Raw genomic sequence first — 12,306 nt, 5'->3', positions numbered from 1 at the left:
TCAATGACATCTTTCATTCTTCATAACAGCCTGGCAGGATGGCCTCGAGTATGCATTTTCACCTCTAAGCTGTCTAGCCTGGGTTCGAATCTCAGCAAGGCTATAAACTATCATCCCGGTGTTTCACAGGCAGGGGCATTCATCAATGTGTGTGCCATCCCTCGGATAGATGTTAAACTGGGCGTCCTGTCTGCCAGTATTATTTGGTGGACGTTAAACATCCAATGTAGTCCTCTGTGAAGAGTCGGCAAGCTATCACCGGCACACTGAACAAAGTACAAACTCCTGCCCTAAACTAGAGGACACTGCATCAGTGGCACAGCTGCATCCTCAGCCAATGATGCTCCCCTGCAGCCTTGTGCTGCATAGCAAAGAAAAAGATTCATAATTACTATTGCTCCTGGCATGTGTTCCACTCATGTGTTCTAAGACTACATGTCCATGAAAGAAGTCTTTGAGTCTTTGGTGCACCAATGATATTCGTGAAGGTTACTATTGGACCTTTGACTCCTTTGGTAAGACTTTCACTGATGCCTCTGTTGAAAAAAAAATTCCCTTTATAATTTACATGATCTAAGGTTCATAGAGGAGCTTGTACATATCTCCATCCATCCAATGGGACCATACTCTGTCCTGAACGTTGGTGCTGTACAGGACAAGGAGACCAGGAGACATAAATGCACTCTTACATCAATGACACAAACAATATAGTAGAGAATGGACATATCAAATTGTTATTTAGGATTTGAACCTTGGACTCACAGTATCGAGAACTCAGATACGGAGGAATGCCACATGATGTTTTTGGTCTTTGGGAGAAATGGGTTTCCACTTCAATGATGAAAGCTGTTCCAGCATTCTTGGAAACTACTGAATGATCTTTTTTTTTTTGAGACAAATTTTTTTTGATGGGGAATATTTTTCATACTAGCCAGTACTGTCTACAACCTGAAGCTCAATCAGCAATCGTTTTTCTTTAATATGAGTGTATCTTTTCATGTTGTGAAAGGTTTCAGCATCAACTTACAATTCATCCAACATGCAGCATCTGACAGCTGGTTTGTATCTTTTTTGTTATTTTGTGCAATCATTTAGAAGGCAATGGTGGTCGTAGTTATTATGAGAGCAGAGGCAGCGATAGGAAGATGCAAAGGTAGTGCATTTACCTTTAAGCTATCTAGTCTGAGTTTTATTCCAGACCCAATTAGAAACTCTCAGATTAGTGCTCAGCAAGGCAGCCTGTTGTGTCACAAAGTGTGCCGTCCCTCAATTGACATGAAGCTGCATGTCCGGACTGCTAGCATTAGCTGGTGGACATTGAAGATCCTACGGTGTCGTTCACAAAGAGTAGGTGAACCTGAACTAATTACAAATCCCTGCCTAAAATCACCTTGAGTTGAAATTTAAGTCAGTTTGTGAAAGACATCGGCCAAAAGCTGACCCCAAAAGAAGGTCGGATCAATTGGGGCTATTAAAGGACGAGTATACTCATATTCATATTTCCGCGGCAACTGCCTCGTTAAAAGATGAATGTAATGGTGTTCATGTGCTTTATTATGATTACTGAGCAGTTTATTGCCTCAAACTTTCAGGCCTGGACTGGGATGTAAAGTCATTATTTTTGTTTGAATGTTTCACCGACTCATCGAGGAAGAGCTTACAATGTACAAGTGTTTGTATCTCACTATCAGCCATGATCTTTCTTGGGCAAACTACATTTCAAAGTTGGTCTCCAAAGCCAGTTGTCAACTGGGAATGCTCCGTCATACAAAGTCCTTTCTTGGCACAGCTGAACTTTTATCAACTCACAAGGCCTTCATATGCAGCTTGATGAAGTACTGCTCTCCCATCTGGGCTGGCACCCCTGCCTCACACCTTGTTCAGCTGAACACCGCAAAAACCAAGGCCTTCAATATCATTGAAATCTCCAGCAAAGTATATGGCCTATCACCATCACTTCGCAGATATATCAGTGGTCTCTCTGTCTTCTACCACCTCCTTTCTGGTCTTGCACCTCTACTCTTTCCATGGTCCCCCCCACCCCACCCCTCCCACACTCCTCCCAAGGTTTCTTACAAGGGCACACGTGGATCAACCAGAAACTCCCTTCTGGTGAAACTCCCAAAATCCAGGATCCCACCTGTGGAACTATTTTTCCCACCTGTGGAACCAACTTCTACATTCTTTCAATCTCAGTCTTCCCTCCAGGTCTTAAAGACAGCTGTTCACCACCATCTCAGATCATCCCCATTTTAAAACAATGATCTTTTCTACCACCAGTAACCCACCTAAAGCCAACCTCTTTCCAAATTTCCAGTCTCTTCTTCCTGAGAATTTGCTTCTGTACCCATCTTCTCCACCACGTGAGTCCTCCCCTACCCTCATTGTTTGCCACCACCCTTATTTGTCTGTGTCTCCCTATTTCCCTCAACCCTGCTGTTGGTGTGTGTCCCCCCTCTCTTTCTGCTGTTCTTTTTGTTCTCGTATGTCCTGGTCCGTTCTGACTTCTAGCTCATATACGAGCCTCGACTTTATATACAAAAAAAGACAACAAGCCGGTAGGCGACATGGCTGCTCGCTCTAGATGGAAAGCTGACCGACGCGACTAGCCTATATTCATGTACATGCTATCAATCAATTTAGCACAATAAATATGATTATCACAGCCCTCTTCGTTTGTGCCCAGAAACCCGCCTTGTGAAATTTCAGGCATGTTTCCAAAGAGACTCTAACAAATGGCAGCCCTGGTAATTCCATTTATCTATTTGCTAAAGACTTAATTTTTTTTATAAGATGCTGCAAGACATTCTCCTTGGGCATAAAAAAAACAGGTCCCTCGGAGGTCCAGTTTCAGAGATTGATTTTTTTGTACAGTCCACAATAAGTGTACGATAAAGTATTTAGCTGTTGCTAAGCAACGGAGGTGTGCATAGCAACCATTCATTTTTGTGTACATGCTCGCCACATTGTACACATTTCACCCGTTTCATCAAAATCACTCTTTCTCTTAGAGATATTCGCAATTAACCATTTCTGAAATGTTCGACATGTACTCGCCCAAAACCTATCTCCTCCTACAAATATTTTTTGTTAAGGCTGCAAATTGGCATGAAGGGAGCAAGATAGATTGCGCACAGAACTCGAAGCTTCGATTGTTTTTTTTTTGTTTTTTTTTTCGATTTTTGACCACTTTAAAGGGCCGTTGCTATGCCGTTGCTAGGGCCCGGGGTCACATATTCGAAAGCACACGATTCCCAGAAATATTGGTCCTACCTACCAAATTTCATTGGAATCAGTTGAGTGGTTTAGCCCCTAGGCTTGACAAAAGTTTCACGGACAGACAGACAGATGGAAATGTCCAGAATAAGGTTGCTCTAAGAGCAGCCAATAATGGTTCTCATGGCAACAAAGCCAGTGAAATGCATCAACAACAAATTATTCACATTCATCCCAAATAAGATGACCAGGGTTGAGCAATAGATATTGTAGTGACAAAGGGATTCACTCCTTGTTATTGAAACAATTTGGAATTTGGCCACAGCTCCATGAGCATCTCACCATTACAAGGTATGGTTAAGAGTGTACCCAATCAGCAACGATGAATGCTTTTCATGGAGTCCATCATTTGTTTGACTTTATAGATGAATCAAGGAAGAATAAATGAGAGGTGTTCGAAAAGTTACGAGATATCATAGTCCTAGAATTGCCCAGCAAAGTGCTTACCTTGTGTGGCTTTTCTTGGTTGCTTTGTGTAGTTTTCTTTGGCATGTTAATTATGGAGCATGAGAGGTCATTATGGAAAAATAAGCCATCTGGGGAAATTGATTAGGTGAGAGCCGATTAATTGTTCCTTCCAATTACAGGTGAGAGAAGTGATTGGGTCTTGATATTTATATGTTAGCTGCTATTGGCATTGCATGTGGTACATGCTTGGTTGGGAGCCTCGGTGGTGTGCGTTTCTGTTTTCACTGTTGTTGATGATTCACAAACAAGTGATGAAACTGGAAGCTGAGGGTGTGTAGCATTGGGATTCTCATGTATGCAGCTGTAAAGGAACTATATATATATATATATATATATATATATATATATATATATATATATATATATATATATATATATATGTATATATATATATATATATATGTACATACATATATCGCAATTAGAAGCATAATATTAGAAATTACACAACAAAATAATAACTATTTGTATCTTGTTCTTGCCTTTCCAAATGTGCAATTTCTCATTTTGCAAATGCAGAGGGAGATTCTATATGATACACTTCTATCCTAGTAAAGTTACACAGCAGTTCATGAAGCAATAATTACATGGCAAAGATCATCTGATAATGACGTAAAAAGAAAGCACGTTAGACCGCCATTCGTTTATAATTATTCCTGCTCTTGCTTCTCCTACATCCATGTCCATTGAGATCTGACCTTGGCATAGCTCCTTGTGCCTTTTCCCACAGCATTTGTAAACAAGCAATTTCTCCTAAACTCTTTCCTCCAACCCACCCCCCCTCCCCCACAACCCCCACGTTCCCCCTTCCCCTGTTCCTCTCCTCCACTACCTCTCCACCATCAGGTTTCTGCTCTTTTTTTTGTAACCAGCTCCATATCGACTTTGTATATCTTCTTCTGACCTTACGAGCCTCAACATTGTATAAAAATTAAAATAGAATAAAAAAACCCAGTACTGCATCCACTGCCCATCCCTCTCCCACAGTCAATCACATCAGATTAAAAGGGACGCATGAAGGAATAAGTTTACCACATTTACACTGCACTATGCTCAAAATGAAATGCTACGGAAATCTTATGCAAGCAACTCTGATGCTGCCATTGTACCCATGAAAACTCATCCATAAACCTGAATTGATGGGTGTAGAAAATTCATGCCATTAGGAGCTAAGAGAGTTGTAAGAGAGTATATGTTTGCTTAAGGGTGAAGAGGTAACCATCTGGCTTTTATGGTGCCAGGTGCTTACACACTATTACCCATCAAGGAGATGTACAGAATAGCTTTTATGTTTTCCTGCACAACTCGATAACCTCTACTTCGAGCATGGAGGGTGCACCTATCCATGATCAGGGGAAAGGACATTTTAGCAATATATTGGAGTCAATGAACTCGTCTGAATATTATTAATTGGTGATGCATTAAACGAGGTTTAACTTCAATCCTTACTGTTGGACAAAAACTAATAGACCATGGGCCATACCCAATATTTCTGCTTAGTTTTTGATTTCCGTAGTCTCCTCTTGGGAGATACCTGAAACCTTCTGATATATATATATTCCTCATATATATCTAAACCCAAAATCAATTGTTCCCAATATCAAAAAGTGAGTGTTACTAAGAATTTAACCAAAACAAAGAAATACATAAAAAATGGTTGCTATGGTAGTTTTACCCTAGCAACAGAGACATATAGGCATTTTCTGTGGGTTTAAGAGCACTGAAATATATCAAATGGACAGCAGAAATACTTTTAGAGGACTCCTTGCATGAAAACACATCCACAACATTGTTAAATGCTGAGAAGATTGTGTTTTTAGTATCTTTTGAATAATGAAATACAGGAAGTATAAATGGTCAAATAAGCACAGTTTTGAGCAGGTAGTAAAAAATCGGAATACCTCTGCCATCATCTTTTCATAAGTTAAAAATGCAAACTTCACATTGCCATGTACTTTCATTTCTAAAGAAAAAAAATGCCCCTAATTTATTTTACATTTCTGACTGTTCACTGTGCCAATATTTGCTTGAAACAACTTCTATCCCACCTACCATACTTATTATTTGCTTATCCTCCTATTTCATTACAAAATGTTTCCCACTTTTCATTCTCAGAAAACCTCATACACAGGCACTTTCTTTTCCCCTCCATTCCCTCTCACTCCCCTCCCCTTTCATTCTTTCTCCTCTGTCTCTTCTTAATATCACTCTCTTCTCACATCTTGTATGTATTCATACAAAATAACAATAGTACAATTAATTACATTTTGTGTCTTCACTGGTAGCTTTATTACAACCTGAAGCATGAACTAACCAATTTATAATGTTATTCAATTAAGGATGCATACTTTTACAATGTATTATATAGTGCATCACAATACATATATTATTTCAAAACCTCCAATATTTGTACAATATTGCATTAAGTATAATTTCTCAGAACATTTATAAGCATTATTGAGGTTGCAACTGGTCATTTACACAATGAATCTGTTTTTATCAATTCTATGAGGTCCTGATGTGATTATGTGAGTCATTAATGATATTCAAGTTAATGGTTTTGATTAATACTTAAAAGCTGAAATATATGCTTAAATTAAAGCTACTATCAATTAGAAAACACAAATATGAATGATTTTTCATGTCAAGTAAAATGTGTGTTTATTTTCAGCAAATTCCTAGATCTGAAATATTATAGTCGCAAATATATATGTACCTGCAACAACAAATGTGCAAATTTCTTCAAAAATCAAAGAGGATGCTGGGGTAAATTTTCCTCTTTTTCATACAAACATGTTCATGAGCATTAAATTTAAGATACATATCTAAAAGGTATTGTGTCCACAAACCATAAACAAAATCATATTTTTTTACACATTGGTAGGGCAACATGTGAAATGAGATCATAAAAGTCTATAGTTTAAAATATGACTTCCATGTATTTTGAATAACTTGCAAATGTATCAAAAATCATGCATCTATTGTACACATCAGTTCTTTGTTGAATAACAAGTGCACAAGTTCACTCTTAACACATTCCAATATGTTCATCAGTCTTCTAATCTGTCACACACTTTTATCACAAGGCTTTCATGGCCTATCCTATCATCTTTTCTGCTCAACGTAATTCAAGTAAACCTGACGAATAAAATCAATAATTTGGTTTCTATGATATTTAACATAGTGCAGGTAACTTGCATATTTGTCCAACAAAAAAAAAAATGCATACTAAGTTGGTCACAAAACAAAGTGTAACACATCACATACGGTTAAGGATATCTCTTTTTAAGGTTACAGATTTCTGATGACATGCAATAGCACTAGGCTTCCCCAGAGACAAACTGTATCCCTCCATTACCATCCTTACATTAATGAATGTAATCGATTATAATAAAAGTAACCATGAACCCATTTAGAATTCAAATGCATGAAATTATAGCTAAAACCATATGAATTTAGGTGTGTTTCAGTGAAATAGAATATATTTATTTAAATCTAAGAATTTCAATGAAATGTATCAAAATTAGTCTCTCCCAAAGATAATGACATAGACAGTCTGTATATCCTGCTGTTATCATGAATGTTTATCTATAATGATTAAAGTAATAATTGACAAATTTGATATTGAAATGCATGGAATTGAAGATGAAGCCATATGAACAAAGCATAACTGGAGATGTTCACTTGTACACTCTATAACCAGACTAACTGCAATGTGAATTATGTTAGGTGTAAGCTATTCAAGTCTGGTAAATGTTTACAAAAAAAAAAAAGTTGGTAACAGAACAAAATGTTACACATCATATACAGTTAAGAATATCACTTTCCAAGGTTACATAAATATTAATCAAATTACAAAACTACAAAATCAAAAGATGAATAATCACCGAGAAAAAACATAATGAACAATTCATGTTTTTTGTGGAATATGCATAAAATGTATAAGCTTGGATATTTCATCGAAAATGCAAACACATCATGTGTACATTCATAGATATTTGCTGAATTACAATCCTTAAAGGCAATGTCGTGTCTCCACTTAAAAAAATGAGCTGCATGGCCACTTATTATGCATTAAGTACTTAAAAATGAAAAACAAGTGACCAGAATTACCATACCCAGCTCCCCCCCCCCCCTCCCAAGACTGCAGTGTTAGATTTAAGCATCCACTGGATAGTCATTAGTATGGTGATATTCAGTCAAATCGTTATAGCAACATCATACTTTTCAACATTTTTGTACTCTTGGTTATTTGTTCATCCATTTGAATATCAATATGAAATCCAGACTTCATAGTTCTACTTTTTTTGGCAAGTTCTACTAACAAAATTTGGAAGTCAAGAGGCAATTGTTTTTACATTACACACATGCGATGGAGGTAGGCCTATGTGTGGTGTACATCTCTATTTATAATATGGCCAATAATATGCATTGCATGTCCAGAAAAAAAGGTGTGGTATTTGTACCAAATTCACTGGAATTGACTCAAAATGTACACTTTAAATATAATGTGTAACATCTAAATTGCACTTAAGCTCAAGAAATTTTACTATTTCTTGGACATTTCGGATGACTTGTACCAATTAATTTGATAAGCCCACTCAAATTTTAAAAGAACCAAATCACAACACAAATATTAATGCATGGGACTGTGATTTAAAAAACTGGCCTAACAACACTTTTGCAACCAGAGCCCGATTTCATTAGTCATCATTATATTATTATCAACACATAATATAATGGCAGAATAAATTACCTTTATGTCCTGATCATTCTTGCTTTTCCTGGTCCTCTCACTGGTGAAATGCACAAAAAATATGCGATAAGATTCCTGTTGCAGAGCTGCAGCATTCCCATGCTAGCAGAACAGTGCACTTGCCTAGGACTCAGAGTACAGGGCCTGTGATTGGTCAATCACATTCAGGTCCCCAATACCCCAGCTGTGATTGCTTATTTAAGGAACAACTATGACATCATCACTGGAGAAAAGAGGTCTGCTAAGTGCACTGATTTTGGCACCTTTACATCTAAATTCTGAAAAAATGCTCAAAATTCAGAGATGGGAACATTCACCATTGGTCTTACACACATGTCCATTGATCATTTACAGCAAAATAAAGTAGCCCCCAGGTGGAGACTACGGAAGTGAAGAATTTTGAGGCTTGGCCCATGGTCTATAAGCTATTTAATTATGTTTCACTTGAAACATTTCAGGTTCATCCATTTTTCTCCATACACCTCTTACACTCCACCTTAAATAAATAATTATTGTACCAAATGTCAACCAAGGTGACGTGACACAGTGTCATAGTCAATGAGAATAGTTTCTACGAGCAGGGACCCACAGAACAATGTAAATTGTGATGACAAGTTATCAACTCACCCTATTCCTCCCTCACAAACTGCAAGTCATGAACCCCTCCCCTGCCAAACCCAAATTCCTCAACCTCCGGGCTCCCAACCCCAAGACTTCACCCTCCCCACCCAACCTAAAGGTGTCAATCCCCTCCCCATTCCAAAAACCCCTCCACACCACAACTCAATACTCCCCCTCCCAACTCTGTCCCCACCCACCCCAAGTCCTCATCCTCCCCAAACCATAAAGCGTAGATCCCCTCCCCACTTCAAGCCTTCAAACCCCATCCCCAAAATAACTCCTCAACCCCCTCCCTCCAAACTCTGCTCCATCTTTGCTCCTCTCCCTGACCCCCCTCCCAACCCCAACTCTGTCCTCCCCTCCTCCTTCTCATAGAAGCAAATGGGTATTCCAACAAAGATCATTGCACATTTCTTCATTAGCTCATCAAAACAGCTGAATATTTAACTATTTCCCCTCCCCTCTCATGCCATCACTGACTTCACAGAAACTGCGAACGAGACAGCTCCAAGATGTTAAGGTCCATCAAGGTCGACTGTTCAACTCACAATCTCGTGAGATATGTGGAAACCCCATTGCAACTCTCAAGTGACCATGAGCTGGCAAATTGTGCTTGACCCTAAAAAATGACCCAAAACCAGCTTTCTTCCTGATGAATATTTCATATTCACATATATATATATATATATATATATATATATATATATATATATATATATATATATATATATATATATATATATATATACACACACACATTGTTAAAAGTAAATAATGATGGACGTTTTCTTTCACAATCTCACGAGATTCCCAGAAGTTATCAGACAAAGACCTTCATAATGACATGAGTTCTATGGTCCCTGGTGGAGTTTTTCAAGAGAAAATAGAAGGAAACAATAGCAAGAATCCACATAACCTCCACAGTAAAAGCCCTACTTTGAAGAATGGCACAAAGTTATTTGGGTGGTGTATAGACAACAGACCGCTGCCTCGATAACTGAGGCCTGTCTCATAGATGGCAAGTGACCCGCATTTCACATGTTTTACCCGTTGCATTTCTGAAAACCCACAGACCCGTTTTAATGTGGTCAAAACCTGTATTGGATGGAAAGTACAATAAATTTTAACAACACAATGTTTCATTTCCATTCCACTCGCAAGGATTGACACACACTGACTGATAGACCTGGTGTGACCTGTAGTCGATACGCAATGTATCACTCTCGTGTCTAGTCTATTGGCTGTGTGACGTCATGAGCTTTCCCTCACTGAAAGCCACGTCCACGTCCTCCAGGATTCCTCACGCGGTATCACGTCACCTCAGATCATGTCGATGGAGCACGAAGTCCAGCAGTGAATGCATTGAATCACACAGCTCAATGAAGCTGGTTAATTTTGGCACGTTCCTAATTTTCTTTCTTTACTCAATAGGCCTTATTCAGATGACGTCACTGGTCATGTGACTGTGGCAGCTCCGCCATATTGAGTGGCAAGAAAGTATACCGCGCCCATAACAACCGATAGTCTCCACTTCAACTACACCGTTATTTCCAAGCAAGTGATTTTTTTCTGCAAATGGGTAAGAGTTGTTGTGCCCCGGGATGTGCTCAGCGATCTTCTAAAGGCTCTGGAGGGCAGTTTTACCGCTTTCCCGCTGAAGTAGACCGACGAAATCTTTGGATATCGGTTCTGAGAAGAGAAAAATGGCGACCTGGCGAACATGACTGGTTGTGCGGCCTTCATTTTGTCTCCGGTATGTAACTAATTTCTGATACATTATTTCAGTAGTTGGTATTAAATAGCTGGTGGTTACAAAATATTTTCTGATTTGTATCATTAAAATGCATTATATCCCTTGTTTTATTGACACAATGAGATAGGCTAGATCGCCTTTCTAACAGCTGTCTAACACGCACAGTTCTGAGTTGTTGTTTCAATACAGAAAGTCACATCGATATGTATAACACATAAAAAACTAGCACTTGGAAATATCCACAGCAGCGTGGCATTACACCGGATGTTTGTCATGGAAAAAATATAATGTATCTGTAAGAAAACTGATGAACGAAGATTTTCTACAAACAGCATTTAGACAAGAGCTTCACTGGAAATTAACTTGTGGCAGCAGTCAGGTTAAAAAAAAGTGACGCCGGTTGCTGAACAAAACAAGCAACAACGATAATACAATAATAGTGAAATGAAAGAAAACAGGCTTACCTTTACCTCACGATAATACAGTTCTTGTCAGCTTTCGTCGAGATGATGTCACTGACAAACCCGGCGACATAATATGAGTAAGCGTCCATACTCGTGAAGGCTTTCAGGCTGGCTTGAGTGTAAGGACTCTGCGTTTCAACGAGGTAAACATAGATGTCAGGGAAAACTATTTGAGGCCAAAATTTCCTTTCTGTTGTCCATTTATCCTTTGAAATAATATAAGGATCTTCACTAAGACCACACAGCTTCAGTTTTTCGCAATACCTCTTCGAAATATCATCTAATCCATGGAAATAGGCCAGAAGTTCGCGTGACACGTGCGTGGTCGCCATGATTTTTTTTTGCCACTCAATATGGCGGAGCCTTACCTTCCGCTGTGACGTCACTCGCTTAGTGCATCAGGTCAATATAATTCTCCAAACAGCAGAAAAAGATTTGTTTAATTCTTTGGAAATTTCACATTTTCTTGTGCATGTATGGAGGAGGGAACATAGCCTTGCTTGCTTAAAGTAAATAGGTACATCGGCTTCATTATAAGACTCGTTATTTCTTTAAATTATCAGATTTCGCAACAGATTTCGACACTTATTTAATCCGGACGATATCCGAACCTCAAAACTGAAACAATATTTCGATTATATACTTTAATTAGCTCATGAGAGGAAATCGTAGAAAATCGTATCATATAATAATGCATGAAATCGCTCCAAGCTTCTAATTTGAAAACTGCAGTACTCACAAAAGTGATGTATACAGAGATTTGTAGCAATGATGAACAGGCCTTTGATAATATGAGTGAAGTGAAAAAAAACTTTCTCGTGAAGAAATCGTTGCGGCCTGTTCCAAGTCGAGGCATGGTTGAGCAGGCCAAAAAACATGGCGGCTTCAGACCCCAGTGAGCTTACCCAGGAAATGTGTGAAGACCCCAGACAGCGAGCTGGCCGAGGATCGCCTGATGGATACAAGTA

At 38.6% G+C, this 12,306-nt stretch overlaps 1 long non-coding RNA gene across 4 annotated transcripts in view; it reads right to left on the bottom strand.

The window, feature by feature from the left end:
- LOC147017389 (uncharacterized) overlaps window positions 1-12,092 on the bottom strand; it is a 103,804-nt gene extending 91,712 nt beyond the window's left edge. The window contains exons 1-3 of one of the 4 annotated variants that reach the window (XR_015049478.1): window positions 12,078-12,092; window positions 11,339-11,466; window positions 8,501-8,540 (exon numbers count right to left, since the gene is read on the bottom strand). This is a non-coding gene — a long non-coding RNA (uncharacterized LOC147017389). Of the gene's footprint in view, window positions 1-8,500; window positions 8,541-11,338; window positions 11,467-11,602; window positions 11,618-12,077 lie in introns of those variants that run through there. The other 3 variants (XR_015049480.1, XR_015049479.1, XR_015049481.1) reach the window with 3 other exon arrangements.
- Between the last annotated feature and the right edge of the window lie 214 nt (window positions 12,093-12,306).

This window comes from Eptatretus burgeri, chromosome 11 (assembly GCF_056783735.1).
Source record: "Eptatretus burgeri isolate ZD-2024b chromosome 11, Ebu_testis_v1, whole genome shotgun sequence".
Lineage (NCBI taxonomy): Eukaryota > Metazoa > Chordata > Myxini > Myxiniformes > Myxinidae > Eptatretus > Eptatretus burgeri.
The sequence above is the reverse complement of the archived record's forward strand: the minus strand, read 5'-3'. Positions and strand labels throughout refer to the sequence as shown.